This window comes from Lissotriton helveticus, chromosome 1_2 (genome assembly GCF_964261635.1).
Source record: "Lissotriton helveticus chromosome 1_2, aLisHel1.1, whole genome shotgun sequence".
Lineage (NCBI taxonomy): Eukaryota > Metazoa > Chordata > Amphibia > Caudata > Salamandridae > Lissotriton > Lissotriton helveticus.
In genome coordinates, this window is record NC_136058.1 from 376,560,776 (window position 1) to 376,585,674 (window position 24,899).

The following is a 24,899-nucleotide window of genomic DNA, read 5'->3' on the forward strand; positions in this document are numbered from 1 at the left end:
GGTCTTAGAGCCAGTATTACTACCGGTCCCAGTGTATGAGACACATACATGACTTTTCTGTTGCCTGCTTAGCATAGCTCCCTGCTCCTCTGTAGGTGTGCTACCAGCCAGTAAGGCGTGTGCCTTGCCCATCAGATGTGTTATGTTAGACTTGACTTCTCTGTGAGCAAAGTCTCCCTCCCATAGCAGGTGCTTTCTCTGAACTCTTGACTTGTAAGACTGCTGGGAAAGGCCCTCCCTAGCCCCTCACTCAGATAGATACATTTACCTTCAGAGCTCAGCTTTGGAGAAAGAGATTGGGGAGAGAGCAAATAGGGGAAGGCCCATGGTGCACACTTTATTTTACATAAAAGCTGGGGCTTGTGGGAGGACAGGGACAAGAGGGTTCTCAGGGAAAGAAATCCCAGGAGTATTGATGGCTAGGCCCTGAAACACAACAATCCCGGATTGGCAAGGCACAATATGCCTGTGCAACAGGCCTGACCCTAGGCTTCCGGAGTTCTTGGTCACAAAAGGCTCCAGTGATCTAAGCCCGACCAGGGCTGTGCCCGACCAGGGCTGTAGGCCGCGTTGGGAGCGCGTTAGGGACGCGTAAAGGGACGCAGGGCGCAGAACTCTGCCCGTTTCACCCCAGCATTTAGGGGAGGACACAGAATCTGGGAAAGCCAGTGGGAAGGATTTTCCAGGAGGAGAGTTCAGTGAGATAATCTGAAACACAATAGTGCTGGTGATCTGGCGGGTGCATTCTGTGAACCACTTTTGTCGGGAGCAGCCTGCCATCATGCCCTGATAAACACAACTCTAGTCCCAAGCCAGTGACCTCAGCAAATGCAAAGACATTCATAGTTATAGTCTCCTGCATCTGATTCTTGCCATCTTCATGTGAAACGTTGGCGTTATCATGTCTGCTGCGCACACTTTGTTCATATGTGTACAATTTAAGTGTGTGCACCTGATCACTGTCTTGGGCAGAGCTCTGCCTGTGAACAACCCATGTGAAGCATTGGTGGTTCAGTGGTAGAATTCTCGCCTGCCACGCGGGAGGCCCGGGTTCGATTCCCGGCCAATGCAAGACTGCTTTCTTTTGACTTTGTTTTCGAAAGGAAATATATGACCTCAGTGGGGAATAAAATGGTAAGCAGTGACCCCGACGTGATTTGAACATGCAACCTTCTGATCTGGAGTCAGACGCGCTACCGTTGCGCCACGAGGTCCTTACACTTACAGCTTTCGGAGCCAGATCAACAAATGCTGTGGGCCTTTTGACTTATTTTCCCCTCCTCATATGCCTACAGTTGTATTACAGAGCTTGACCTTTTGTTTTCTATCCTAATTATGAAATTGACTGCAGGTGCCGAGAGAACGCAGAGAATTGAAATATTCAGGGAAAGGGTGTCCAGCAAGAGAGAGCAAAGGTATGTATCTGTTTTCCATTCAAGTGTTTCATTCAGGCAAAATAATACGTCCCTGGGTGGGCTTGAACCACCAACCTTTCGGTTAACAGCCAAACGCGCTAACCGATTGCGCCACAGAGACGAGTGACTACAGCATCTTTCCTTAGACTCAATATATATCTTGATATGTATGTGCCTGCCTGTAGCTTGTCTTATATAAGCCATCATCATGTGAAACTTTGGCGTTGTCATGTCTGCTGCGCACACTTTGTTCATATGTGTACAATTTAAGTGTGTGCACCTGATCACTGTCTTGGACAGAGCTATGCCTGTGAACTCCCCATGTGAAGCATTGGTGGCTCAGTGGTAGAATTCTCGCCTGCCACGCGGGAGGCCCGGGTTCGATTCCCGGCCAATGCAAGGCTGCGTTCCTTTGACTTTGTTTTCGAAAGGAAATATATGAACTCAGTGGGGAATAAAATGGTAAGCAGTGACCCCGACGTGATTTGACCACGCAACCTTCTGATCTGGAGTCAGACGCGCTACCGTTGCGCCACAAGGTCCTTACACTTACAGCCTTCAAGCCAGATCAACAAATGCTGATGGCCTTTTGACTTATTTTCCCCTCCTCATATGCCTACAGTTGTATTACAGGGCTAGGCCTTTTGTTTTCTATCCTAATTATGAAATTGACTGCAGGTGCAGAGAGAACGCAGAGGATTGAAATGTTCAGATAAAGGGTCTTAAGCAGGAGAGAGCAGAGGTACGTATCTGTGTTTCATTAAAGTGTTTCATGCCGGCAAAAAGGATACTTCCCTGGGTGGGCTTGAACCACCAACCTTTCTGTTAACAACCGAACGCGCTAACCATTTGCACCACAGAGGTTAATAACTGTAGCACAGTTCCTGAGACTCAATATATATCTTGATAATTGTGTGCCTGCCTGGAGCTTGTGTTATATAATGCGTCTTTATGCCATACAGCATTTCTCATTTGCTTAGTGTCTTGTTATTGTTGGACGTAATGATGAATAGACTACTGTCTAATGGTCTTAGAGCCAGTATTACTACCGGTCCCAGTGTATGAGACACATACATGACTTTTCTGTTGCCTGCTTAGCATAGCTCCCTGCTCCTCTGTAGGTGTGCTACCAGCCAGTAAGGCGTGTGCCTTGCCCATCAGATGTGTTATGTTAGACTTGACTTCTCTGTGAGCAAAGTCTCCCTCCCATAGCAGGTGCTTTCTCTGAACTCTTGACTTGTAAGACTGCTGGGAAAGGCCCTCCCTAGCCCCTCACTCAGATAGATACATTTACCTTCAGAGCTCAGCTTTGGAGAAAGAGATTGGGGAGAGAGCAAATAGGGGAAGGCCCATGGTGCACACTTTATTTTACATAAAAGCTGGGGCTTGTGGGAGGACAGGGACAAGAGGGTTCTCAGGGAAAGAAATCCCAGGAGTATTGATGGCTAGGCCCTGAAACACAACAATCCCGGATTGGCAAGGCACAATATGCCTGTGCAACAGGCCTGACCCTAGGCTTCCGGAGTTCTTGGTCACAAAAGGCTCCAGTGATCTAAGCCCGACCAGGGCTGTAGGCCGCGTTGGGAGCGTGTTAGGGACGCGTAAAGGGACGCAGGGCGCAGAACTCTGCCCGTTTCACCCCAGCATTTAGGGGAGGACACAGAATCTGGGAAAGCCAGTGGGAAGGATTTTCCAGGAGGAGAGTTCAGTGAGATAATCTGAAACACAATAGTGCTGGTGATCTGGCGGGTGCATTCTGTGAACCACTTTTGTCGGGAGCAGCCTGCCATCATGCCCTGATAAACACAACTCTAGTCCCAAGCCAGTGACCTCAGCAAATGCAAAGACATTCATAGTTATAGTCTCCTGCATCTGATTCTTGCCATCTTCATGTGAAACGTTGGCGTTATCATGTCTGCTGCGCACACTTTGTTCATATGTGTACAATTTAAGTGTGTGCACCTGATCACTGTCTTGGGCAGAGCTCTGCCTGTGAACAACCCATGTGAAGCATTGGTGGTTCAGTGGTAGAATTCTCGCCTGCCACGCGGGAGGCCCGGGTTCGATTCCCGGCCAATGCAAGACTGCTTTCTTTTGACTTTGTTTTCGAAAGGAAATATATGACCTCAGTGGGGAATAAAATGGTAAGCAGTGACCCCGACATGATTTGAACACGCAACCTTCTGATCTGGAGTCAGACGCGCTACCGTTGCGCCACGAGGTCCTTACACTTACAGCTTTCGGAGCCAGATCAACAAATGCTGTGGGCCTTTTGACTTATTTTCCCCTCCTCATATGCCTACAGTTGTATTACAGAGCTTGACCTTTTGTTTTCTATCCTAATTATGAAATTGACTGCAGGTGCCGAGAGAACGCAGAGAATTGAAATATTCAGGGAAAGGGTGTCCAGCAAGAGAGAGCAAAGGTATGTATCTGTTTTCCATTCAAGTGTTTCATTCAGGCAAAATAATACGTCCCTGGGTGGGCTTGAACCACCAACCTTTCGGTTAACAGCCGAACGCGCTAACCGATTGCGCCACAGAGACGAGTGACTACAGCATCTTTCCTTAGACTCAATATATATCTTGATATGTATGTGCCTGCCTGGAGCTTGTCTTATATAAGCCATCATCATGTGAAACCTTGGCGTTGTCATGTCTGCTGCGCACACTTTGTTCATATGTGTACAATTTAAGTGTGTGCACCTGATCACTGTCTTGGACAGAGCTATGCCTGTGAACTCCCCATGTGAAGCATTGGTGGTTCAGTGGTAGAATTCTCGCCTGCCACGCGGGAGGCCCGGGTTCGATTCCCGGCCAATGCAAGGCTGCGTTCCTTTGACTTTGTTTTCGAAAGGAAATATATGAACTCAGTGGGGAATAAAATGGTAAGCAGTGACCCCGACGTGATTTGACCACGCAACCTTCTGATCTGGAGTCAGACGCGCTACCGTTGCGCCACAAGGTCCTTACACTTACAGCCTTCAAGCCAGATCAACAAATGCTGATGGCCTTTTGACTTATTTTCCCCTCCTCATATGCCTACTGTTGTATTACAGGGCTAGGCCTTTTGTTTTCTATCCTAATTATGAAATTGACTGCAGGTGCAGAGAGAACGCAGAGGATTGAAATGTTCAGATAAAGGGTCTTAAGCAGGAGAAAGCAGAGGTACGTATCTGTGTTTCATTAAAGTGTTTCATGCCGGCAAAAAGGATACTTCCCTGGGTGGGCTTGAACCACCAACCTTTCTGTTAACAACCGAACGCGCTAACCATTTGCACCACAGAGGTTAATAACTGTAGCACAGTTCCTGAGACTCAATATATATCTTGATAATTGTGTGCCTGCCTGGAGCTTGTGTTATATAATGCGTCTTTATGCCATACAGCATTTCTCATTTGCTTAGTGTCTTGTTATTGTTGGACGTAATGATGAATAGACTACTGTCTAATGGTCTTAGAGCCAGTATTACTACCGGTCCCAGTGTATGAGACACATACATGACTTTTCTGTTGCCTGCTTAGCATAGCTCCCTGCTCCTCTGTAGGTGTGCTACCAGCCAGTAAGGCGTGTGCCTTGCCCATCAGATGTGTTATGTTAGACTTGACTTCTCTGTGAGCAAAGTCTCCCTCCCATAGCAGGTGCTTTCTCTGAACTCTTGACTTGTAAGACTGCTGGGAAAGGCCCTCCCTAGCCCCTCACTCAGATAGATACATTTACCTTCAGAGCTCAGCTTTGGAGAAAGAGATTGGGGAGAGAGCAAATAGGGGAAGGCCCATGGTGCACACTTTATTTTACATAAAAGCTGGGGCTTGTGGGAGGACAGGGACAAGAGGGTTCTCAGGGAAAGAAATCCCAGGAGTATTGATGGCTAGGCCCTGAAACACAACAATCCCGGATTGGCAAGGCACAATATGCCTGTGCAACAGGCCTGACCCTAGGCTTCCGGAGTTCTTGGTCACAAAAGGCTCCAGTGATCTAAGCCCGACCAGGGCTGTGCCCGACCAGGGCTGTAGGCCGCGTTGGGAGCGCGTTAGGGACGCGTAAAGGGACGCAGGGCGCAGAACTCTGCCCGTTTCACCCCAGCATTTAGGGGAGGACACAGAATCTGGGAAAGCCAGTGGGAAGGATTTTCCAGGAGGAGAGTTCAGTGAGATAATCTGAAACACAATAGTGCTGGTGATCTGGCGGGTGCATTCTGTGAACCACTTTTGTCGGGAGCAGCCTGCCATCATGCCCTGATAAACACAACTCTAGTCCCAAGCCAGTGACCTCAGCAAATGCAAAGACATTCATAGTTATAGTCTCCTGCATCTGATTCTTGCCATCTTCATGTGAAACGTTGGCGTTATCATGTCTGCTGCGCACACTTTGTTCATATGTGTACAATTTAAGTGTGTGCACCTGATCACTGTCTTGGGCAGAGCTCTGGCTGTGAACAACCCATGTGAAGCATTGGTGGTTCAGTGGTAGAATTCTCGCCTGCCACGCGGGAGGCCCGGGTTCGATTCCCGGCCAATGCAAGACTGCTTTCTTTTGACTTTGTTTTCGAAAGGAAATATATGACCTCAGTGGGGAATAAAATGGTAAGCAGTGACCCCGACGTGATTTGAACACGCAACCTTCTGATCTGGAGTCAGACGCGCTACCGTTGCGCCACGAGGTCCTTACACTTACAGCTTTCGGAGCCAGATCAACAAATGCTGTGGGCCTTTTGACTTATTTTCCCCTCCTCATATGCCTACAGTTGTATTACAGAGCTTGACCTTTTGTTTTCTATCCTAATTATGAAATTGACTGCAGGTGCCGAGAGAACGCAGAGAATTGAAATATTCAGGGAAAGGGTGTCCAGCAAGAGAGAGCAAAGGTATGTATCTGTTTTCCATTCAAGTGTTTCATTCAGGCAAAATAATACGTCCCTGGGTGGGCTTGAACCACCAACCTTTCGGTTAACAGCCAAACGCGCTAACCGATTGCGCCACAGAGACGAGTGACTACAGCATCTTTCCTTAGACTCAATATATATCTTGATATGTATGTGCCTGCCTGGAGCTTGTCTTATATAAGCCATCATCATGTGAAACTTTGGCGTTGTCATGTCTGCTGCGCACACTTTGTTCATATGTGTACAATTTAAGTGTGTGCACCTGATCACTGTCTTGGACAGAGCTATGCCTGTGAACTCCCCATGTGAAGCATTGGTGGTTCAGTGGTAGAATTCTCGCCTGCCACGCGGGAGGCCCGGGTTCAAATCCCGGCCAATGCAAGGCTGCGTTCCTTTGACTTTGTTTTCGAAAGGAAATATATGAACTCAGTTTGGAATAAAATGGTAAGCAGTGACCCCGACGTGATTTGACCACGCAACCTTCTGATCTGGAGTCAGACGCGCTACCGTTGCGCCACAAGGTCCTTACACTTACAGCCTTCAAGCCAGATCAACAAATGCTGATGGCCTTTTGACTTATTTTCCCCTCCTCATATGCCTACAGTTGTATTACAGGGCTAGGCCTTTTGTTTTCTATCCTAATTATGAAATTGACTGCAGGTGCAGAGAGAACGCAGAGGATTGAAATGTTCAGATAAAGGGTCTTAAGCAGGAGAGAGCAGAGGTACGTATCTGTGTTTCATTAAAGTGTTTCATGCCGGCAAAAAGGATACTTCCCTGGGTGGGCTTGAACCACCAACCTTTCTGTTAACAACCGAACGCGCTAACCATTTGCACCACAGAGGTTAATAACTGTAGCACAGTTCCTGAGACTCAATATATATCTTGATAATTGTGTGCCTGCCTGGAGCTTGTGTTATATAATGCGTCTTTATGCCATACAGCATTTCTCATTTGCTTAGTGTCTTGTTATTGTTGGACGTAATGATGAATAGACTACTGTCTAATGGTCTTAGAGCCAGTATTACTACCGGTCCCAGTGTATGAGACACATACATGACTTTTCTGTTGCCTGCTTAGCATAGCTCCCTGCTCCTCTGTAGGTGTGCTACCAGCCAGTAAGGCGTGTGCCTTGCCCATCAGATGTGTTATGTTAGACTTGACTTCTCTGTGAGCAAAGTCTCCCTCCCATAGCAGGTGCTTTCTCTGAACTCTTGACTTGTAAGACTGCTGGGAAAGGCCCTCCCTAGCCCCTCACTCAGATAGATACATTTACCTTCAGAGCTCAGCTTTGGAGAAAGAGATTGGGGAGAGAGCAAATAGGGGAAGGCCCATGGTGCACACTTTATTTTACATAAAAGCTGGGGCTTGTGGGAGGACAGGGACAAGAGGGTTCTCAGGGAAAGAAATCCCAGGAGTATTGATGGCTAGGCCCTGAAACACAACAATCCCGGATTGGCAAGGCACAATATGCCTGTGCAACAGGCCTGACCCTAGGCTTCCGGAGTTCTTGGTCACAAAAGGCTCCAGTGATCTAAGCCCGACCAGGGCTGTGCCCGACCAGGGCTGTAGGCCGCGTTGGGAGCGCGTTAGGGACGCGTAAAGGGACGCAGGGCGCAGAACTCTGCCCGTTTCACCCCAGCATTTAGGGGAGGACACAGAATCTGGGAAAGCCAGTGGGAAGGATTTTCCAGGAGGAGAGTTCAGTGAGATAATCTGAAACACAATAGTGCTGGTGATCTGGCGGGTGCATTCTGTGAACCACTTTTGTCGGGAGCAGCCTGCCATCATGCCCTGATAAACACAACTCTAGTCCCAAGCCAGTGACCTCAGCAAATGCAAAGACATTCATAGTTATAGTCTCCTGCATCTGATTCTTGCCATCTTCATGTGAAACGTTGGCGTTATCATGTCTGCTGCGCACACTTTGTTCATATGTGTACAATTTAAGTGTGTGCACCTGATCACTGTCTTGGGCAGAGCTCTGGCTGTGAACAACCCATGTGAAGCATTGGTGGTTCAGTGGTAGAATTCTCGCCTGCCACGCGGGAGGCCCGGGTTCGATTCCCGGCCAATGCAAGACTGCTTTCTTTTGACTTTGTTTTCGAAAGGAAATATATGACCTCAGTGGGGAATAAAATGGTAAGCAGTGACCCCGACGTGATTTGAACACGCAACCTTCTGATCTGGAGTCAGACGCGCTACCGTTGCGCCACGAGGTCCTTACACTTACAGCTTTCGGAGCCAGATCAACAAATGCTGTGGGCCTTTTGACTTATTTTCCCCTCCTCATATGCCTACAGTTGTATTACAGAGCTTGACCTTTTGTTTTCTATCCTAATTATGAAATTGACTGCAGGTGCCGAGAGAACGCAGAGAATTGAAATATTCAGGGAAAGGGTGTCCAGCAAGAGAGAGCAAAGGTATGTATCTGTTTTCCATTCAAGTGTTTCATTCAGGCAAAATAATACGTCCCTGGGTGGGCTTGAACCACCAACCTTTCGGTTAACAGCCAAACGCGCTAACCGATTGCGCCACAGAGACGAGTGACTACAGCATCTTTCCTTAGACTCAATATATATCTTGATATGTATGTGCCTGCCTGGAGCTTGTCTTATATAAGCCATCATCATGTGAAACTTTGGCGTTGTCATGTCTGCTGCGCACACTTTGTTCATATGTGTACAATTTAAGTGTGTGCACCTGATCACTGTCTTGGACAGAGCTATGCCTGTGAACTCCCCATGTGAAGCATTGGTGGTTCAGTGGTAGAATTCTCGCCTGCCACGCGGGAGGCCCGGGTTCAAATCCCGGCCAATGCAAGGCTGCGTTCCTTTGACTTTGTTTTCGAAAGGAAATATATGAACTCAGTTTGGAATAAAATGGTAAGCAGTGACCCCGACGTGATTTGACCACGCAACCTTCTGATCTGGAGTCAGACGCGCTACCGTTGCGCCACAAGGTCCTTACACTTACAGCCTTCAAGCCAGATCAACAAATGCTGATGGCCTTTTGACTTATTTTCCCCTCCTCATATGCCTACAGTTGTATTACAGGGCTAGGCCTTTTGTTTTCTATCCTAATTATGAAATTGACTGCAGGTGCAGAGAGAACGCAGAGGATTGAAATGTTCAGATAAAGGGTCTTAAGCAGGAGAGAGCAGAGGTACGTATCTGTGTTTCATTAAAGTGTTTCATGCCGGCAAAAAGGATACTTCCCTGGGTGGGCTTGAACCACCAACCTTTCTGTTAACAACCGAACGCGCTAACCATTTGCACCACAGAGGTTAATAACTGTAGCACAGTTCCTGAGACTCAATATATATCTTGATAATTGTGTGCCTGCCTGGAGCTTGTGTTATATAATGCGTCTTTATGCCATACAGCATTTCTCATTTGCTTAGTGTCTTGTTATTGTTGGACGTAATGATGAATAGACTACTGTCTAATGGTCTTAGAGCCAGTATTACTACCGGTCCCAGTGTATGAGACACATACATGACTTTTCTGTTGCCTGCTTAGCATAGCTCCCTGCTCCTCTGTAGGTGTGCTACCAGCCAGTAAGGCGTGTGCCTTGCCCATCAGATGTGTTATGTTAGACTTGACTTCTCTGTGAGCAAAGTCTCCCTCCCATAGCAGGTGCTTTCTCTGAACTCTTGACTTGTAAGACTGCTGGGAAAGGCCCTCCCTAGCCCCTCACTCAGATAGATACATTTACCTTCAGAGCTCAGCTTTGGAGAAAGAGATTGGGGAGAGAGCAAATAGGGGAAGGCCCATGGTGCACACTTTATTTTACATAAACGCTGGGGCTTGTGGGAGGACAGGGACAAGAGGGTTCTCAGGGAAAGAAATCCCAGGAGTATTGATGGCTAGGCCCTGAAACACAACAATCCCGGATTGGCAAGGCACAATATGCCTGTGCAACAGGCCTGACCCTAGGCTTCCGGAGTTCTTGGTCACAAAAGGCTCCAGTGATCTAAGCCCGACCAGGGCTGTGCCCGACCAGGGCTGTAGGCCGCGTTGGGAGCGCGTTAGGGACGCGTAAAGGGACGCAGGGCGCAGAACTCTGCCCGTTTCACCCCAGCATTTAGGGGAGGACACAGAATCTGGGAAAGCCAGTGGGAAGGATTTTCCAGGAGGAGAGTTCAGTGAGATAATCTGAAACACAATAGTGCTGGTGATCTGGCGGGTGCATTCTGTGAACCACTTTTGTCGGGAGCAGCCTGCCATCATGCCCTGATAAACACAACTCTAGTCCCAAGCCAGTGACCTCAGCAAATGCAAAGACATTCATAGTTATAGTCTCCTGCATCTGATTCTTGCCATCTTCATGTGAAACGTTGGCGTTATCATGTCTGCTGCGCACACTTGGTTCATATGTGTACAATTTAAGTGTGTGCACCTGATCACTGTCTTGGGCAGAGCTCTGCCTGTGAACAACCCATGTGAAGCATTGGTGGTTCAGTGGTAGAATTCTCGCCTGCCACGCGGGAGGCCCGGGTTCGATTCCCGGCCAATGCAAGACTGCTTTCTTTCGACTTTGTTTTCGAAAGGAAATATATGACCTCAGTGGGGAATAAAATGGTAAGCAGTGACCCCGACGTGATTTGAACACGCAACCTTCTGATCTGGAGTTAGACGCGCTACCGTTGCGCCACGAGGTCCTTACACTTACAGCTTTCGGAGCCAGATCAACAAATGCTGTGGGCCTTTTGACTTATTTTCCCCTCCTCATATGCCTACAGTTGTATTACAGAGCTTGACCTTTTGTTTTCTATCCTAATTATGAAATTGACTGCAGGTGCCGAGAGAACGCAGAGAATTGAAATATTCAGGGAAAGGGTGTCCAGCAAGAGAGAGCAAAGGTATGTATCTGTTTTCCATTCAAGTGTTTCATTCAGGCAAAATAATACGTCCCTGGGTGGGCTTGAACCACCAACCTTTCGGTTAACAGCCGAACGCGCTAACTGATTGCGCCACAGAGATGAGTGACTACAGCATCTTTCCTTAGACTCAATATATATCTTGATATGTATGTGCCTGCCTGGAGCTTGTCTTATATAAGCCATCATCATGTGAAACTTTGGCGTTGTCATGTCTGCTGCGCACACTTTGTTCATATGTGTACAATTTAAGTGTGTGCACCTGATCACTGTCTTGGACAGAGCTATGCCTGTGAACTCCCCATGTGAAGCATTGGTGGTTCAGTGGTAGAATTCTCGCCTGCCACGCGGGAGGCCCGGGTTTGATTCCCGGCCAATGCAAGGCTGCGTTCCTTTGACTTTGTTTTCGAAAGGAAATATATGAACTCAGTGGGGAATAAAATGGTAAGCAGTGACCCCGACGTGATTTGACCACGCAACCTTCTGATCTGGAGTCAGACGCGCTACCGTTGCGCCACAAGGTCCTTACACTTACAGCCTTCAAGCCAGATCAACAAATGCTGATGGCCTTTTGACTAATTTTCCCTTCCTCATATGCCTACAGTTGTATTACAGGGCTAGGCCTTTTGTTTTCTATCCTAATTATGAAATTGACTGCAGGTGCAGAGAGAACGCAGAGGATTGAAATGTTCAGATAAAGGGTCTTAAGCAGGAGAGAGCAGAGGTACGTATCTGTGTTTCATTAAAGTGTTTCATGCCGGCAAAAAGGATACTTCCCTGGGTGGGCTTGAACCACCAACCTTTCTGTTAACAACCGAACGCGCTAACCATTTGCACCACAGAGGTTAATAACTGTAGCATAGTTCCTGAGACTCAATATATATCTTGATAATTGTGTGCCTGCCTGGAGCTTGTGTTATATAATGCGTCTTTATGCCATACAGCATTTCTCATTTGCTTAGTGTCTTGTTATTGTTGGACGTAATGATGAATAGACTACTGTCTAATGGTCTTAGAGCCAGTATTACTACCGGTCCCAGTGTATGAGACACATACATGACTTTTCTGTTGCCTGCTTAGCATAGCTCCCTGCTCCTCTGTAGGTGTGCTACCAGCCAGTAAGGCGTGTGCCTTGCCCATCAGATGTGTTATGTTAGACTTGACTTCTCTGTGAGCAAAGTCTCCCTCCCATAGCAGGTGCTTTCTCTGAACTCTTGACTTGTAAGACTGCTGGGAACGGCCCTCCCTAGCCCCTCACTCAGATAGATACATTTACCTTCAGAGCTCAGCTTTGGAGAAAGAGATTGGGGAGAGAGCAAATAGGGGAAGGCCCATGGTGCACACTTTATTTTACATAAAAGCTGGGGCTTGTGGGAGGACAGGGACAAGAGGGTTCTCAGGGAAAGAAATCCCAGGAGTATTGATGGCTAGGCCCTGAAACACAACAATCCCGGATTGGCAAGGCACAATATGCCTGTGCAACAGGCCTGACCCTAGGCTTCCGGAGTTCTTGGTCACAAAAGGCTCCAGTGATCTAAGCCCGACCAGGGCTGTAGGCCGCGTTGGGAGCGCGTTAGGGACGCATAAAGGGACGCAGGGCGCAGAACTCTGCCCGTTTCACCCCAGCATTTAGGGGAGGACACAGAATCTGGGAAAGCCAGTGGGAAGGATTTTCCAGGAGGAGAGTTCAGTGAGATAGTCTGAAACACAATAGTGCTGGTGATCTGGCGGGTGCATTCTGTGAACCACTTTTGTCGGGAGCAGCCTGCCATCATGCCCTGATAAACACAACTCTAGTCCCAAGCCAGTGACCTCAGCAAATGCAAAGACATTCATAGTTATAGTCTCCTGCATCTGATTCTTGCCATCTTCATGTGAAACGTTGGCGTTATCATGTCTGCTGCGCACACTTTGTTCATATGTGTACAATTTAAGTGTGTGCACCTGATCACTGTCTTGGGCAGAGCTCTGCCTGTGAACAACCCATGTGAAGCATTGGTGGTTCAGTGGTAGAATTCTCGCCTGCCACGCGGGAGGCCCGGGTTCGATTCCCGGCCAATGCAAGACTGCTTTCTTTTGACTTTGTTTTCGAAAGGAAATATATGACCTCAGTGGGGAATAAAATGGTAAGCAGTGACCCCGACGTGATTTGAACACGCAACCTTCTGATCTGGAGTCAGACGCGCTACCGTTGCGCCACGAGGTCCTTACACTTACAGCTTTCGGAGCCAGATCAACAAATGCTGTGGGCCTTTTGACTTATTTTCCCCTCCTCATATGCCTACAGTTGTATTACAGAGCTTGACCTTTTGTTTTCTATCCTAATTATGAAATTGACTGCAGGTGCCGAGAGAACGCAGAGAATTGAAATATTCAGGGAAAGGGTGTCCAGCAAGAGAGAGCAAAGGTATGTATCTGTTTTCCATTCAAGTGTTTCATTCAGGCAAAATAATACGTCCCTGGGTGGGCTTGAACCACCAACCTTTCGGTTAACAGCCGAACGCGCTAACCGATTGCGCCACAGAGACGAGTGACTACAGCATCTTTCCTTAGACTCAATATATATCTTGATATGTATGTGCCTGCCTGGAGCTTGTCTTATATAAGCCATCATCATGTGAAACTTTGGCGTTGTCATGTCTGCTGCGCACACTTTGTTCATATGTGTACAATTTAAGTGTGTGCACCTGATCACTGTCTTGGACAGAGCTATGCCTGTGAACTCCCCATGTGAAGCATTGGTGGTTCAGTGGTAGAATTCTCGCCTGCCACGCGGGAGGCCCGGGTTCGATTCCCGGCCAATGCAAGGCTGCGTTCCTTTGACTTTGTTTTCGAAAGGAAATATATGAACTCAGTGGGGAATAAAATGGTAAGCAGTGACCCCGACGTGATTTGACCACGCAACCTTCTGATCTGGAGTCAGACGCGCTACCGTTGCGCCACAAGGTCCTTACACTTACAGCCTTCAAGCCAGATCAACAAATGCTGATGGCCTTTTGACTTATTTTCCCCTCCTCATATGCCTACAGTTGTATTACAGGGCTAGGCCTTTTGTTTTCTATCCTAATTATGAAATTGACTGCAGGTGCAGAGAGAACGCAGAGGATTGAAATGTTCAGATAAAGGGTCTTAAGCAGGAGAGAGCAGAGGTACGTATCTGTGTTTCATTAAAGTGTTTCATGCCGGCAAAAAGGATACTTCCCTGGGTGGGCTTGAACCACCAACCTTTCTGTTAACAACCGAACGCGCTAACCATTTGCACCACAGAGGTTAATAACTGTAGTACAGTTCCTGAGACTCAATATATATCTTGATAATTGTGTGCCTGCCTGGAGCTTGTGTTATATAATGCGTCTTTATGCCATACAGCATTTCTCATTTGCTTAGTGTCTTGTTATTGTTGGACGTAATGATGAATAGACTACTGTCTAATGGTCTTAGAGCCAGTATTACTACCGGTCCCAGTGTATGAGACACATACATGACTTTTCTGTTGCCTGCTTAGCATAGCTCCCTGCTCCTCTGTAGGTGTGCTACCAGCCAGTAAGGCGTGTGCCTTGCCCATCAGATGTGTTATGTTAGACTTGACTTCTCTGTGAGCAAAGTCTCCCTCCCATAGCAGGTGCTTTCTCTGAACTCTTGACTTGTAAGACTGCTGGGAAAGGCCCTCCCTAGCCCCTCACTCAGATAGATACATTTACCTTCATAGCTCAGCTTTGGAGAAAGAGATTGGGGAGAGAGCAAATAGGGGAAGGCCCATGGTGCACACTTTATTTTACATAAACGCTGGGGCTTGTGGGAGGACAGGGACAAGAGGGTTCTCAGGGAAAGAAATCCCAGGAGTATTGATGGCTAGGCCCTGAAACACAACAATCCCGGATTGGCAAGGCACAATATGCCTGTGCAACAGGCCTGACCCTAGGCTTCCGGAGTTCTTGGTCACAAAAGGCTCCAGTGATCTAAGCCCGACCAGGGCTGTGCCCGACCAGGGCTGTAGGCCGCGTTGGGAGCGCGTTAGGGACGCGTAAAGGGACGCAGGGCGCAGAACTCTGCCCGTTTCACCCCAGCATTTAGGGGAGGACACAGAATCTGGGAAAGCCAGTGGGAAGGATTTTCCAGGAGGAGAGTTCAGTGAGATAATCTGAAACACAATAGTTCTGGTGATCTGGCGGGTGCATTCTGTGAACCACTTTTGTCGGGAGCAGCCTGCCATCATGCCCTGATAAACACAACTCTAGTCCCAAGCCAGTGACCTCAGCAAATGCAAAGACATTCATAGTTATAGTCTCCTGCATCTGATTCTTGCCATCTTCATGTGAAACGTTGGCGTTATCATGTCTGCTGCGCACACTTGGTTCATATGTGTACAATTTAAGTGTGTGCACCTGATCACTGTCTTGGGCAGAGCTCTGCCTGTGAACAACCCATGTGAAGCATTGGTGGTTCAGTGGTAGAATTCTCGCCTGCCACGCGGGAGGCCCGGGTTCGATTCCCGGCCAATGCAAGACTGCTTTCTTTCGACTTTGTTTTCGAAAGGAAATATATGACCTCAGTGGGGAATAAAATGGTAAGCAGTGACCCCGACGTGATTTGAACACGCAACCTTCTGATCTGGAGTTAGACGCGCTACCGTTGCGCCACGAGGTCCTTACACTTACAGCTTTCGGAGCCAGATCAACAAATGCTGTGGGCCTTTTGACTTATTTTCCCCTCCTCATATGCCTACAGTTGTATTACAGAGCTTGACCTTTTGTTTTCTATCCTAATTATGAAATTGACTGCAGGTGCCGAGAGAACGCAGAGAATTGAAATATTCAGGGAAAGGGTGTCCAGCAAGAGAGAGCAAAGGTATGTATCTGTTTTCCATTCAAGTGTTTCATTCAGGCAAAATAATACGTCCCTGGGTGGGCTTGAACCACCAACCTTTCGGTTAACAGCCGAACGCGCTGACCGATTGCGCCACAGAGACGAGTGACTACAGCATCTTTCCTTAGACTCAATATATATCTTGATATGTATGTGCCTGCCTGGAGCTTGTCTTATATAAGCCATCATCATGTGAAACTTTGGCGTTGTCATGTCTGCTGCGCACACTTTGTTCATATGTGTACAATTTAAGTGTGTGCACCTGATCACTGTCTTGGACAGAGCTATGCCTGTGAACTCCCCATGTGAAGCATTGGTGGTTCAGTGGTAGAATTCTCGCCTGCCACGCGGGAGGCCCGGGTTCGATTCCCGGCCAATGCAAGGCTGTGTTCCTTTGACTTTGTTTTCGAAAGGAAATATATGAACTCAGTGGGGAATAAAATGGTAAGCAGTGACCCCGACGTGATTTGACCACGCAACCTTCTGATCTGGAGTCAGACGCGCTACCGTTGCGCCACAAGGTCCTTACACTTACAGCCTTCAAGCCAGATCAACAAATGCTGATGGCCTTTTGACTTATTTTCCCCTCCTCATATGCCTACAGTTGTATTACAGGGCTAGGCCTTTTGTTTTCTATCCTAATTATGAAATTGACTGCAGGTGCAGAGAGAACGCAGAGGATTGAAATGTTCAGATAAAGGGTCTTAAGCAGGAGAGAGCAGAGGTACGTATCTGTGTTTCATTAAAGTGTTTCATGCCGGCAAAAAGGATACTTCCCTGGGTGGGCTTGAACCACCAACCTTTCTGTTAACAACCGAACGCGCTAACGCGCTAACCATTTGCACCACAGAGGTTAATAACTGTAGCACAGTTCCTGAGACTCAATATATATCTTGATAATTGTGTGCCTGCCTGGAGCTTGTGTTATATAATGCGTCTTTATGCCATACAGCATTTCTCATTTGCTTAGTGTCTTGTTATTGTTGGACGTAATGATGAATAGACTACTGTCTAATGGTCTTAGAGCCAGTATTACTACCGGTCCCAGTGTATGAGACACATACATGACTTTTCTGTTGCCTGCTTAGCATAGCTCCCTGCTCCTCTGTAGGTGTGCTACCAGCCAGTAAGGCGTGTGCCTTGCCCATCAGATGTGTTATGTTAGACTTGACTTCTCTGTGAGCAAAGTCTCCCTCCCATAGCAGGTGCTTTCTCTGAACTCTTGACTTGTAAGACTGCTGGGAAAGGCCCTCCCTAGCCCCTCACTCAGATAGATACATTTACCTTCAGAGCTCAGCTTTGGAGAAAGAGATTGGGGAGAGAGCAAATAGGGGAAGGCCCATGGTGCACACTTTATTTTACATAAAAGCTGGGGCTTGTGGGAGGACAGGGACAAGAGGGTTCTCAGGGAAAGAAATCCCAGGAGTATTGATGGCTAGGCCCTGAAACACAACAATCCCGGATTGGCAAGGCACAATATGCCTGTGCAACAGGCCTGACCCTAGGCTTCCGGAGTTCTTGGTCACAAAAGGCTCCAGTGATCTAAGCCCGACCAGGGCTGTGCCCGACCAGGGCTGTAGGCCGCGTTGGGAGCGCGTTAGGGACGCAGGGCGCAGAACTCTGCCCGTTTCACCCCAGCATTTAGGGGAGGACACAGAATCTGGGAAAGCCAGTGGGAAGGATTTTCCAGGAGGAGAGTTCAGTGAGATAATCTGAAACACAATAGTGCTGGTGATCTGGCGGGTGCATTCTGTGAACCACTTTTGTCGGGAGCAGCCTGCCATCATGCCCTGATAAACACAACTCTAGTCCCAAGCCAGTGACCTCAGCAAATGCAAAGACATTCATAGTTATAGTCTCCTGCATCTGATTCTTGCCATCTTCATGTGAAACGTTGGCGTTATCATGTCTGCTGCGCACACTTTGTTCATATGTGTACAATTTAAGTGTGTGCACCTGATCACTGTCTTGGGCAGAGCTCTGCCTGTGAACAACCCATGTGAAGCATTGGTGGTTCAGTGGTAGAATTCTCGCCTGCCACGCGGGAGGCCCGGGTTCGATTCCCGGCCAATGCAAGACTGCTTTCTTTTGACTTTGTTTTCGAAAGGAAATATATGACCTCAGTGGGGAATAAAATGGTAAGCAGTGACCCCGACGTGATTTGAACACGCAACCTTCTGATCTGGAGTCAGACGCGCTACCGTTGCGCCACGAGGTCCTTACACTTACAGCTTTCGGAGCCAGATCAACAAATGCTGTGGGCCTTTTGACTTATTTTCCCCTCCTCATATGCCTACAGTTGTATTACAGAGCTTGACCTTTTGTTTTCTATCCTAATTATGAAATTGACTGCAGGTGCCGAGAGAACGCAGAGAATTGAAATATTCAGGGAAAGGGTGTCCAGCAAGAGAGAGCAAAGGTATGTATCTGTTTTCCATTCAAGTGTTTCATTCAGGCAAAATAATACGTCCCTGGGTGGGCTTGAACCACCAACCTTTCGGTTAACAGCCGAACGCGCTAACCGATTGCGCCACAGAGACGAGTGACTACAGCATCTTTCCTTAGACTCAATATATATCTTGATATGTATGTGCCTGCCTGGAGCTTGTCTTATATAAGCCATCATCATGTGAAACTTTGGCGTTGTCATGTCTGCTGCGCACACTTTGTTCATATGTGTACAATTTAAGTGTGTGCACCTGATCACTGTCTTGGACAGAGCTATGCCTGTGAACTCCCCATGTGAAGCATTGGTGGTTCAGTGGTAGAATTCTCGCCTGCCACGCGGGAGGCCCGGGTTTTATTCCCGGCCAATGCAAGGCTGCGTTCCTTTGACTTTGTTTTCGAAAGGAAATATATGAACTCAGTGGGGAATAAAATGGTAAGCAGTGACCCCGACGTGATTTGACCACGCAACCTTCTGATCTGGAGTCAGACGCGCTACCGTTGCGCCACAAGGTCCTTACACTTACAGCCTTCAAGCCAGATCAACAAATGCTGATGGCCTTTTGACTTATTTTCCCCTCCTCATATGCCTACAGTTGTATTACAGGGCTAGGCCTTTTGTTTTCTATCCTAATTATGAAATTGACTGCAGGTGCAGAGAGAACGCAGAGGATTGAAATGTTCAGATAAAGGGTCTTAAGCAGGAGAGAGCAGAGGTACGTATCTGTGTTTCATTAAAGTGTTTCATGCCGGCAAAAAGGATACTTCCCTGGGTGGGCTTGAACCACCAACCTTTCTGTTAACAACCGAACGCGCTAACCATTTGCACCACAGAGGTTAATAACTGTAGCACAGTTCCTGAGACTCAATATATATCTTGATAATTGTGTGCCTGCCTGGAGCTTGTGTTATATAATGCGTCTTTATGCCATACAGCATTTCTCATTTGCTTAGTGTCTTGTTATTGTTGGACGTAATGATGAATAGACTACTGTCTAATGGTCTTAGAGCCAGTATTACTACCGGTCCCAGTGTATGAGACACATACATGACTTTTCTGTTGCCTGCTTAGCATAGCTCCCTGCTCCTCTGTAGGTGTGCTACCAGCCAGTAAGGCGTGTGCCTTGCCCATCAGATGTGTTATGTTAGACTTGACTTCTCTGTGAGCAAAGTCTCCCTCCCATAGCAGGTGCTTTCTCTGAACTCTTGACTTGTAAGACTGCTGGGAAAGGCCCTCCCTAGCCCCTCACTCAGATAGATACATTTACCTTCAGAGCTCAGCTTTGGAGAAAGAGATTGGGGAGAGAGCAAATAGGGGAAGGCCCATGGTGCACACTTTATTTTACATAAACGCTGGGGCTTGTGGGAGGACAGGGACAAGAGGGTTCTCAGGGAAAGAAATCCCAGGAGTATTGATGGCTAGGCCCTGAAACACAACAATCCCGGATTGGCAAGGCACAATATGCCTGTGCAACAGGCCTGACCCTAGGCTTCCGGAGTTCTTGGTCACAAAAGGCTCCAGTGATCTAAGCCCGACCAGGGCTGTGCCCGACCAGGGCTGTAGGCCGCGTTGGGAGCGCGTTAGGGACGCGTAAAGGGACGCAGGGCGCAGAACTCTGCCCGTTTCACCCCAGCATTTAGGGGAGGACACAGAATCTGGGAAAGCCAGTGGGAAGGATTTTCCAGGAGGAGAGTTCAGTGAGATAATCTGAAACACAATAGTGCTGGTGATCTGGCGGGTGCATTCTGTGAACCACTTTTGTCGGGAGCAGCCTGCCATCATGCCCTGATAAACACAACTCTAGTCCCAAGCCAGTGACCTCAGCAAATGCAAAGACATTCATAGTTATAGTCTCCTGCATCTGATTCTTGCCATCTTCATGTGAAACGTTGGCGTTATCATGTCTGCTGCGCACACTTGGTTCATATGTGTACAATTTAAGTGTGTGCACCTGATCACTGTCTTGGGCAGAGCTCTGCCTGTGAACAACCCATGTGAAGCATTGGTGGTTCAGTGGTAGAATTCTCGCCTGCCACGCGGGAGGCCCGGGTTCGATTCCCGGCCAATGCAAGACTGCTTTCTTTCGACTTTGTTTTCGAAAGGAAATATATGACCTCAGTGGGGAATAAAATGGTAAGCAGTGACCCCGACGTGATTTGAACACGCAACCTTCTGATCTGGAGTTAGACGCGCTACCGTTGCGCCACGAGGTCCTTACACTTACAGCTTTCGGAGCCAGATCAACAAATGCTGTGGGCCTTTTGACTTATTTTCCCCTCCTCATATGCCTACAGTTGTATTACAGAGCTTGACCTTTTGTTTTCTATCCTAATTATGAAATTGACTGCAGGTGCCGAGAGAACGCAGAGAATTGAAATATTCAGGGAAAGGGTGTCCAGCAAGAGAGAGCAAAGGTATGTATCTGTTTTCCATTCAAGTGTTTCATTCAGGCAAAATAATACGTCCCTGGGTGGGCTTGAACCACCAACCTTTCGGTTAACAGCCGAACGCGCTAACTGATTGCGCCACAGAGATGAGTGACTACAGCATCTTTCCTTAGACTCAATATATATCTTGATATGTATGTGCCTGCCTGGAGCTTGTCTTATATAAGCCATCATCATGTGAAACTTTGGCGTTGTCATGTCTGCTGCGCACACTTTGTTCATATGTGTACAATTTAAGTGTGTGCACCTGATCACTGTCTTGGACAGAGCTATGCCTGTGAACTCCCCATGTGAAGCATTGGTGGTTCAGTGGTAGAATTCTCGCCTGCCACGCGGGAGGCCCGGGTTTGATTCCCGGCCAATGCAAGGCTGCGTTCCTTTGACTTTGTTTTCGAAAGGAAATATATGAACTCAGTGGGGAATAAAATGGTAAGCAGTGACCCCGACGTGATTTGACCACGCAACCTTCTGATCTGGAGTCAGACGCGCTACCGTTGCGCCACAAGGTCCTTACACTTACAGCCTTCAAGCCAGATCAACAAATGCTGATGGCCTTTTGACTAATTTTCCCTTCCTCATATGCCTACAGTTGTATTACAGGGCTAGGCCTTTTGTTTTCTATCCTAATTATGAAATTGACTGCAGGTGCAGAGAGAACGCAGAGGATTGAAATGTTCAGATAAAGGGTCTTAAGCAGGAGAGAGCAGAGGTACGTATCTGTGTTTCATTAAAGTGTTTCATGCCGGCAAAAAGGATACTTCCCTGGGTGGGCTTGAACCACCAACCTTTCTGTTAACAACCGAACGCGCTAACCATTTGCACCACAGAGGTTAATAACTGTAGCATAGTTCCTGAGACTCAATATATATCTTGATAATTGTGTGCCTGCCTGGAGCTTGTGTTATATAATGCGTCTTTATGCCATACAGCATTTCTCATTTGCTTAGTGTCTTGTTATTGTTGGACGTAATGATGAATAGACTACTGTCTAATGGTCTTAGAGCCAGTATTACTACCGGTCCCAGTGTATGAGACACATACATGACTTTTCTGTTGCCTGCTTAGCATAGCTCCCTGCTCCTCTGTAGGTGTGCTACCAGCCAGTAAGGCGTGTGCCTTGCCCATCAGATGTGTTATGTTAGACTTGACTTCTCTGTGAGCAAAGTCTCCCTCCCATAGCAGGTGCTTTCTCTGAACTCTTGACTTGTAAGACTGCTGGGAACGGCCCTCCCTAGCCCCTCACTCAGATAGATACATTTACCTTCAGAGCTCAGCTTTGGAGAAAGAGATTGGGGAGAGAGCAAATAGGGGAAGGCCCATGGTGCACACTTTATTTTACATAAAAGCTGGGGCTTGTGGGAGGACAGGGACAAGAGGGTTCTCAGGGAAAGAAATCCCAGGAGTATTGATGGCTAGGCCCTGAAACACAACAATCCCGGATTGGCAAGGCACAATATGCCTGTGCAACAGGCCTGACCCTAGGCTTCCGGAGTTCTTGGTCACAAAAGGCTCCAGTGATCTAAGCCCGACCAGGGCTGTAGGCCGCGTTGGGAGCGCGTTAGGGACGCATAAAGGGACGCAGGGCGCAGAACTCTGCCCGTTTCACCCCAGCATTTAGGGGAGGACACAGAATCTGGGAAAGCCAGTGGGAAGGATTTTCCAGGAGGAGAGTTCAGTGAGATAGTCTGAAACACAATAGTGCTGGTGATCTGGCGGGTGCATTCTGTGAACCACTTTTGTCGGGAGCAGCCTGCCATCATGCCCTGATAAACACAACTCTAGTCCCAAGCCAGTGACCTCAGCAAATGCAAAGACATTCATAGTTATAGTCTCCTGCATCTGATTCTTGCCATCTTCATGTGAAACGTTGGCGTTATCATGTCTGCTGCGCACACTTTGTTCATATGTGTACAATTTAAGTGTGTGCACCTGATCACTGTCTTGGGCAGAGCTCTGCCTGTGAACAACCCATGTGAAGCATTGGTGGTTCAGTGGTAGAATTCTCGCCTGCCACGCGGGAGGCCCGGGTTCGATTCCCGGCCAATGCAAGACTGCTTTCTTTTGACTTTGTTTTCGAAAGGAAATATATGACCTCAGTGGGGAATAAAATGGTAAGCAGTGACCCCGACGTGATTTGAACACGCAACCTTCTGATCTGGAGTCAGACGCGCTACCGTTGCGCCACGAGGTCCTTACACTTACAGCTTTCGGAGCCAGATCAACAAATGCTGTGGGCCTTTTGACTTATTTTCCCCTCCTCATATGCCTACAGTTGTATTACAGAGCTTGACCTTTTGTTTTCTATCCTAATTATGAAATTGACTGCAGGTGCCGAGAGAACGCAGAGAATTGAAATATTCAGGGAAAGGGTGTCCAGCAAGAGAGAGCAAAGGTATGTATCTGTTTTCCATTCAAGTGTTTCATTCAGGCAAAATAATACGTCCCTGGGTGGGCTTGAACCACCAACCTTTCGGTTAACAGCCGAACGCGCTAACCGATTGCGCCACAGAGACGAGTGACTACAGCATCTTTCCTTAGACTCAATATATATCTTGATATGTATGTGCCTGCCTGGAGCTTGTCTTATATAAGCCATCATCATGTGAAACTTTGGCGTTGTCATGTCTGCTGCGCACACTTTGTTCATATGTGTACAATTTAAGTGTGTGCACCTGATCACTGTCTTGGACAGAGCTATGCCTGTGAACTCCCCATGTGAAGCATTGGTGGTTCAGTGGTAGAATTCTCGCCTGCCACGCGGGAGGCCCGGGTTCGATTCCCGGCCAATGCAAGGCTGCGTTCCTTTGACTTTGTTTTCGAAAGGAAATATATGAACTCAGTGGGGAATAAAATGGTAAGCAGTGACCCCGACGTGATTTGACCACGCAACCTTCTGATCTGGAGTCAGACGCGCTACCGTTGCGCCACAAGGTCCTTACACTTACAGCCTTCAAGCCAGATCAACAAATGCTGATGGCCTTTTGACTTATTTTCCCCTCCTCATATGCCTACAGTTGTATTACAGGGCTAGGCCTTTTGTTTTCTATCCTAATTATGAAATTGACTGCAGGTGCAGAGAGAACGCAGAGGATTGAAATGTTCAGATAAAGGGTCTTAAGCAGGAGAGAGCAGAGGTACGTATCTGTGTTTCATTAAAGTGTTTCATGCCGGCAAAAAGGATACTTCCCTGGGTGGGCTTGAACCACCAACCTTTCTGTTAACAACCGAACGCGCTAACCATTTGCACCACAGAGGTTAATAACTGTAGTACAGTTCCTGAGACTCAATATATATCTTGATAATTGTGTGCCTGCCTGGAGCTTGTGTTATATAATGCGTCTTTATGCCATACAGCATTTCTCATTTGCTTAGTGTCTTGTTATTGTTGGACGTAATGATGAATAGACTACTGTCTAATGGTCTTAGAGCCAGTATTACTACCGGTCCCAGTGTATGAGACACATACATGACTTTTCTGTTGCCTGCTTAGCATAGCTCCCTGCTCCTCTGTAGGTGTGCTACCAGCCAGTAAGGCGTGTGCCTTGCCCATCAGATGTGTTATGTTAGACTTGACTTCTCTGTGAGCAAAGTCTCCCTCCCATAGCAGGTGCTTTCTCTGAACTCTTGACTTGTAAGACTGCTGGGAAAGGCCCTCCCTAGCCCCTCACTCAGATAGATACATTTACCTTCATAGCTCAGCTTTGGAGAAAGAGATTGGGGAGAGAGCAAATAGGGGAAGGCCCATGGTGCACACTTTATTTTACATAAACGCTGGGGCTTGTGGGAGGACAGGGACAAGAGGGTTCTCAGGGAAAGAAATCCCAGGAGTATTGATGGCTAGGCCCTGAAACACAACAATCCCGGATTGGCAAGGCACAATATGCCTGTGCAACAGGCCTGACCCTAGGCTTCCGGAGTTCTTGGTCACAAAAGGCTCCAGTGATCTAAGCCCGACCAGG

General features: G+C 47.7%; 49 non-coding genes across 49 annotated transcripts; 19 read left to right on the forward strand and 30 right to left on the reverse strand.

The window, feature by feature from the left end:
- Window positions 1-1,000: 1,000 nt before the first annotated feature.
- TRNAG-GCC (transfer RNA glycine (anticodon GCC)) lies at window positions 1,001-1,071 on the forward strand. Its single transcript has one exon. It is a non-coding gene; the product is annotated as a tRNA-Gly (tRNA).
- A 71-nt stretch (window positions 1,072-1,142) lies between these two features.
- Window positions 1,143-1,214, reverse strand: TRNAW-CCA (transfer RNA tryptophan (anticodon CCA)). Its single transcript has one exon. It is a non-coding gene; the product is annotated as a tRNA-Trp (tRNA).
- A 248-nt stretch (window positions 1,215-1,462) lies between these two features.
- On the reverse strand, window positions 1,463-1,536 carry TRNAN-GUU (transfer RNA asparagine (anticodon GUU)). The gene has a single exon. It is a non-coding gene; the product is annotated as a tRNA-Asn (tRNA).
- Window positions 1,537-1,743: 207 nt separating this feature from the next.
- TRNAG-GCC (transfer RNA glycine (anticodon GCC)) lies at window positions 1,744-1,814 on the forward strand. The gene has a single exon. It is a non-coding gene; the product is annotated as a tRNA-Gly (tRNA).
- Window positions 1,815-1,885: 71 nt separating this feature from the next.
- Window positions 1,886-1,957, reverse strand: TRNAW-CCA (transfer RNA tryptophan (anticodon CCA)). The gene has a single exon. It is a non-coding gene; the product is annotated as a tRNA-Trp (tRNA).
- Window positions 1,958-3,425: 1,468 nt separating this feature from the next.
- On the forward strand, window positions 3,426-3,496 carry TRNAG-GCC (transfer RNA glycine (anticodon GCC)). The gene has a single exon. It is a non-coding gene; the product is annotated as a tRNA-Gly (tRNA).
- Window positions 3,497-3,567: 71 nt separating this feature from the next.
- On the reverse strand, window positions 3,568-3,639 carry TRNAW-CCA (transfer RNA tryptophan (anticodon CCA)). The gene has a single exon. It is a non-coding gene; the product is annotated as a tRNA-Trp (tRNA).
- A 248-nt stretch (window positions 3,640-3,887) lies between these two features.
- On the reverse strand, window positions 3,888-3,961 carry TRNAN-GUU (transfer RNA asparagine (anticodon GUU)). The gene has a single exon. It is a non-coding gene; the product is annotated as a tRNA-Asn (tRNA).
- Window positions 3,962-4,168: 207 nt separating this feature from the next.
- TRNAG-GCC (transfer RNA glycine (anticodon GCC)) lies at window positions 4,169-4,239 on the forward strand. The gene has a single exon. It is a non-coding gene; the product is annotated as a tRNA-Gly (tRNA).
- Window positions 4,240-4,310: 71 nt separating this feature from the next.
- Window positions 4,311-4,382, reverse strand: TRNAW-CCA (transfer RNA tryptophan (anticodon CCA)). Its single transcript has one exon. It is a non-coding gene; the product is annotated as a tRNA-Trp (tRNA).
- Window positions 4,383-5,866: 1,484 nt separating this feature from the next.
- TRNAG-GCC (transfer RNA glycine (anticodon GCC)) lies at window positions 5,867-5,937 on the forward strand. The gene has a single exon. It is a non-coding gene; the product is annotated as a tRNA-Gly (tRNA).
- Window positions 5,938-6,008: 71 nt separating this feature from the next.
- TRNAW-CCA (transfer RNA tryptophan (anticodon CCA)) lies at window positions 6,009-6,080 on the reverse strand. The gene has a single exon. It is a non-coding gene; the product is annotated as a tRNA-Trp (tRNA).
- Window positions 6,081-6,328: 248 nt separating this feature from the next.
- TRNAN-GUU (transfer RNA asparagine (anticodon GUU)) lies at window positions 6,329-6,402 on the reverse strand. The gene has a single exon. It is a non-coding gene; the product is annotated as a tRNA-Asn (tRNA).
- Window positions 6,403-6,609: 207 nt separating this feature from the next.
- On the forward strand, window positions 6,610-6,680 carry TRNAG-GCC (transfer RNA glycine (anticodon GCC)). Its single transcript has one exon. It is a non-coding gene; the product is annotated as a tRNA-Gly (tRNA).
- A 71-nt stretch (window positions 6,681-6,751) lies between these two features.
- Window positions 6,752-6,823, reverse strand: TRNAW-CCA (transfer RNA tryptophan (anticodon CCA)). The gene has a single exon. It is a non-coding gene; the product is annotated as a tRNA-Trp (tRNA).
- A 1,484-nt stretch (window positions 6,824-8,307) lies between these two features.
- On the forward strand, window positions 8,308-8,378 carry TRNAG-GCC (transfer RNA glycine (anticodon GCC)). Its single transcript has one exon. It is a non-coding gene; the product is annotated as a tRNA-Gly (tRNA).
- Window positions 8,379-8,449: 71 nt separating this feature from the next.
- On the reverse strand, window positions 8,450-8,521 carry TRNAW-CCA (transfer RNA tryptophan (anticodon CCA)). The gene has a single exon. It is a non-coding gene; the product is annotated as a tRNA-Trp (tRNA).
- A 248-nt stretch (window positions 8,522-8,769) lies between these two features.
- On the reverse strand, window positions 8,770-8,843 carry TRNAN-GUU (transfer RNA asparagine (anticodon GUU)). The gene has a single exon. It is a non-coding gene; the product is annotated as a tRNA-Asn (tRNA).
- Window positions 8,844-9,050: 207 nt separating this feature from the next.
- TRNAG-GCC (transfer RNA glycine (anticodon GCC)) lies at window positions 9,051-9,121 on the forward strand. The gene has a single exon. It is a non-coding gene; the product is annotated as a tRNA-Gly (tRNA).
- A 71-nt stretch (window positions 9,122-9,192) lies between these two features.
- On the reverse strand, window positions 9,193-9,264 carry TRNAW-CCA (transfer RNA tryptophan (anticodon CCA)). Its single transcript has one exon. It is a non-coding gene; the product is annotated as a tRNA-Trp (tRNA).
- Window positions 9,265-10,748: 1,484 nt separating this feature from the next.
- TRNAG-GCC (transfer RNA glycine (anticodon GCC)) lies at window positions 10,749-10,819 on the forward strand. Its single transcript has one exon. It is a non-coding gene; the product is annotated as a tRNA-Gly (tRNA).
- A 71-nt stretch (window positions 10,820-10,890) lies between these two features.
- TRNAW-CCA (transfer RNA tryptophan (anticodon CCA)) lies at window positions 10,891-10,962 on the reverse strand. The gene has a single exon. It is a non-coding gene; the product is annotated as a tRNA-Trp (tRNA).
- A 248-nt stretch (window positions 10,963-11,210) lies between these two features.
- Window positions 11,211-11,284, reverse strand: TRNAN-GUU (transfer RNA asparagine (anticodon GUU)). The gene has a single exon. It is a non-coding gene; the product is annotated as a tRNA-Asn (tRNA).
- Window positions 11,285-11,491: 207 nt separating this feature from the next.
- TRNAG-GCC (transfer RNA glycine (anticodon GCC)) lies at window positions 11,492-11,562 on the forward strand. Its single transcript has one exon. It is a non-coding gene; the product is annotated as a tRNA-Gly (tRNA).
- Window positions 11,563-11,633: 71 nt separating this feature from the next.
- TRNAW-CCA (transfer RNA tryptophan (anticodon CCA)) lies at window positions 11,634-11,705 on the reverse strand. The gene has a single exon. It is a non-coding gene; the product is annotated as a tRNA-Trp (tRNA).
- A 1,468-nt stretch (window positions 11,706-13,173) lies between these two features.
- On the forward strand, window positions 13,174-13,244 carry TRNAG-GCC (transfer RNA glycine (anticodon GCC)). Its single transcript has one exon. It is a non-coding gene; the product is annotated as a tRNA-Gly (tRNA).
- Window positions 13,245-13,315: 71 nt separating this feature from the next.
- TRNAW-CCA (transfer RNA tryptophan (anticodon CCA)) lies at window positions 13,316-13,387 on the reverse strand. The gene has a single exon. It is a non-coding gene; the product is annotated as a tRNA-Trp (tRNA).
- Window positions 13,388-13,635: 248 nt separating this feature from the next.
- TRNAN-GUU (transfer RNA asparagine (anticodon GUU)) lies at window positions 13,636-13,709 on the reverse strand. The gene has a single exon. It is a non-coding gene; the product is annotated as a tRNA-Asn (tRNA).
- A 207-nt stretch (window positions 13,710-13,916) lies between these two features.
- On the forward strand, window positions 13,917-13,987 carry TRNAG-GCC (transfer RNA glycine (anticodon GCC)). Its single transcript has one exon. It is a non-coding gene; the product is annotated as a tRNA-Gly (tRNA).
- A 71-nt stretch (window positions 13,988-14,058) lies between these two features.
- TRNAW-CCA (transfer RNA tryptophan (anticodon CCA)) lies at window positions 14,059-14,130 on the reverse strand. Its single transcript has one exon. It is a non-coding gene; the product is annotated as a tRNA-Trp (tRNA).
- A 1,484-nt stretch (window positions 14,131-15,614) lies between these two features.
- TRNAG-GCC (transfer RNA glycine (anticodon GCC)) lies at window positions 15,615-15,685 on the forward strand. The gene has a single exon. It is a non-coding gene; the product is annotated as a tRNA-Gly (tRNA).
- Window positions 15,686-15,756: 71 nt separating this feature from the next.
- TRNAW-CCA (transfer RNA tryptophan (anticodon CCA)) lies at window positions 15,757-15,828 on the reverse strand. The gene has a single exon. It is a non-coding gene; the product is annotated as a tRNA-Trp (tRNA).
- A 248-nt stretch (window positions 15,829-16,076) lies between these two features.
- On the reverse strand, window positions 16,077-16,150 carry TRNAN-GUU (transfer RNA asparagine (anticodon GUU)). Its single transcript has one exon. It is a non-coding gene; the product is annotated as a tRNA-Asn (tRNA).
- A 207-nt stretch (window positions 16,151-16,357) lies between these two features.
- On the forward strand, window positions 16,358-16,428 carry TRNAG-GCC (transfer RNA glycine (anticodon GCC)). The gene has a single exon. It is a non-coding gene; the product is annotated as a tRNA-Gly (tRNA).
- A 71-nt stretch (window positions 16,429-16,499) lies between these two features.
- On the reverse strand, window positions 16,500-16,571 carry TRNAW-CCA (transfer RNA tryptophan (anticodon CCA)). The gene has a single exon. It is a non-coding gene; the product is annotated as a tRNA-Trp (tRNA).
- A 1,480-nt stretch (window positions 16,572-18,051) lies between these two features.
- TRNAG-GCC (transfer RNA glycine (anticodon GCC)) lies at window positions 18,052-18,122 on the forward strand. The gene has a single exon. It is a non-coding gene; the product is annotated as a tRNA-Gly (tRNA).
- Window positions 18,123-18,193: 71 nt separating this feature from the next.
- On the reverse strand, window positions 18,194-18,265 carry TRNAW-CCA (transfer RNA tryptophan (anticodon CCA)). Its single transcript has one exon. It is a non-coding gene; the product is annotated as a tRNA-Trp (tRNA).
- Window positions 18,266-18,513: 248 nt separating this feature from the next.
- TRNAN-GUU (transfer RNA asparagine (anticodon GUU)) lies at window positions 18,514-18,587 on the reverse strand. The gene has a single exon. It is a non-coding gene; the product is annotated as a tRNA-Asn (tRNA).
- A 349-nt stretch (window positions 18,588-18,936) lies between these two features.
- TRNAW-CCA (transfer RNA tryptophan (anticodon CCA)) lies at window positions 18,937-19,008 on the reverse strand. The gene has a single exon. It is a non-coding gene; the product is annotated as a tRNA-Trp (tRNA).
- Window positions 19,009-20,492: 1,484 nt separating this feature from the next.
- Window positions 20,493-20,563, forward strand: TRNAG-GCC (transfer RNA glycine (anticodon GCC)). Its single transcript has one exon. It is a non-coding gene; the product is annotated as a tRNA-Gly (tRNA).
- Window positions 20,564-20,634: 71 nt separating this feature from the next.
- Window positions 20,635-20,706, reverse strand: TRNAW-CCA (transfer RNA tryptophan (anticodon CCA)). The gene has a single exon. It is a non-coding gene; the product is annotated as a tRNA-Trp (tRNA).
- Window positions 20,707-20,954: 248 nt separating this feature from the next.
- TRNAN-GUU (transfer RNA asparagine (anticodon GUU)) lies at window positions 20,955-21,028 on the reverse strand. The gene has a single exon. It is a non-coding gene; the product is annotated as a tRNA-Asn (tRNA).
- A 207-nt stretch (window positions 21,029-21,235) lies between these two features.
- On the forward strand, window positions 21,236-21,306 carry TRNAG-GCC (transfer RNA glycine (anticodon GCC)). Its single transcript has one exon. It is a non-coding gene; the product is annotated as a tRNA-Gly (tRNA).
- Window positions 21,307-21,377: 71 nt separating this feature from the next.
- TRNAW-CCA (transfer RNA tryptophan (anticodon CCA)) lies at window positions 21,378-21,449 on the reverse strand. The gene has a single exon. It is a non-coding gene; the product is annotated as a tRNA-Trp (tRNA).
- A 1,468-nt stretch (window positions 21,450-22,917) lies between these two features.
- On the forward strand, window positions 22,918-22,988 carry TRNAG-GCC (transfer RNA glycine (anticodon GCC)). The gene has a single exon. It is a non-coding gene; the product is annotated as a tRNA-Gly (tRNA).
- Window positions 22,989-23,059: 71 nt separating this feature from the next.
- Window positions 23,060-23,131, reverse strand: TRNAW-CCA (transfer RNA tryptophan (anticodon CCA)). Its single transcript has one exon. It is a non-coding gene; the product is annotated as a tRNA-Trp (tRNA).
- Window positions 23,132-23,379: 248 nt separating this feature from the next.
- TRNAN-GUU (transfer RNA asparagine (anticodon GUU)) lies at window positions 23,380-23,453 on the reverse strand. The gene has a single exon. It is a non-coding gene; the product is annotated as a tRNA-Asn (tRNA).
- Window positions 23,454-23,660: 207 nt separating this feature from the next.
- Window positions 23,661-23,731, forward strand: TRNAG-GCC (transfer RNA glycine (anticodon GCC)). Its single transcript has one exon. It is a non-coding gene; the product is annotated as a tRNA-Gly (tRNA).
- A 71-nt stretch (window positions 23,732-23,802) lies between these two features.
- TRNAW-CCA (transfer RNA tryptophan (anticodon CCA)) lies at window positions 23,803-23,874 on the reverse strand. Its single transcript has one exon. It is a non-coding gene; the product is annotated as a tRNA-Trp (tRNA).
- Between the last annotated feature and the right edge of the window lie 1,025 nt (window positions 23,875-24,899).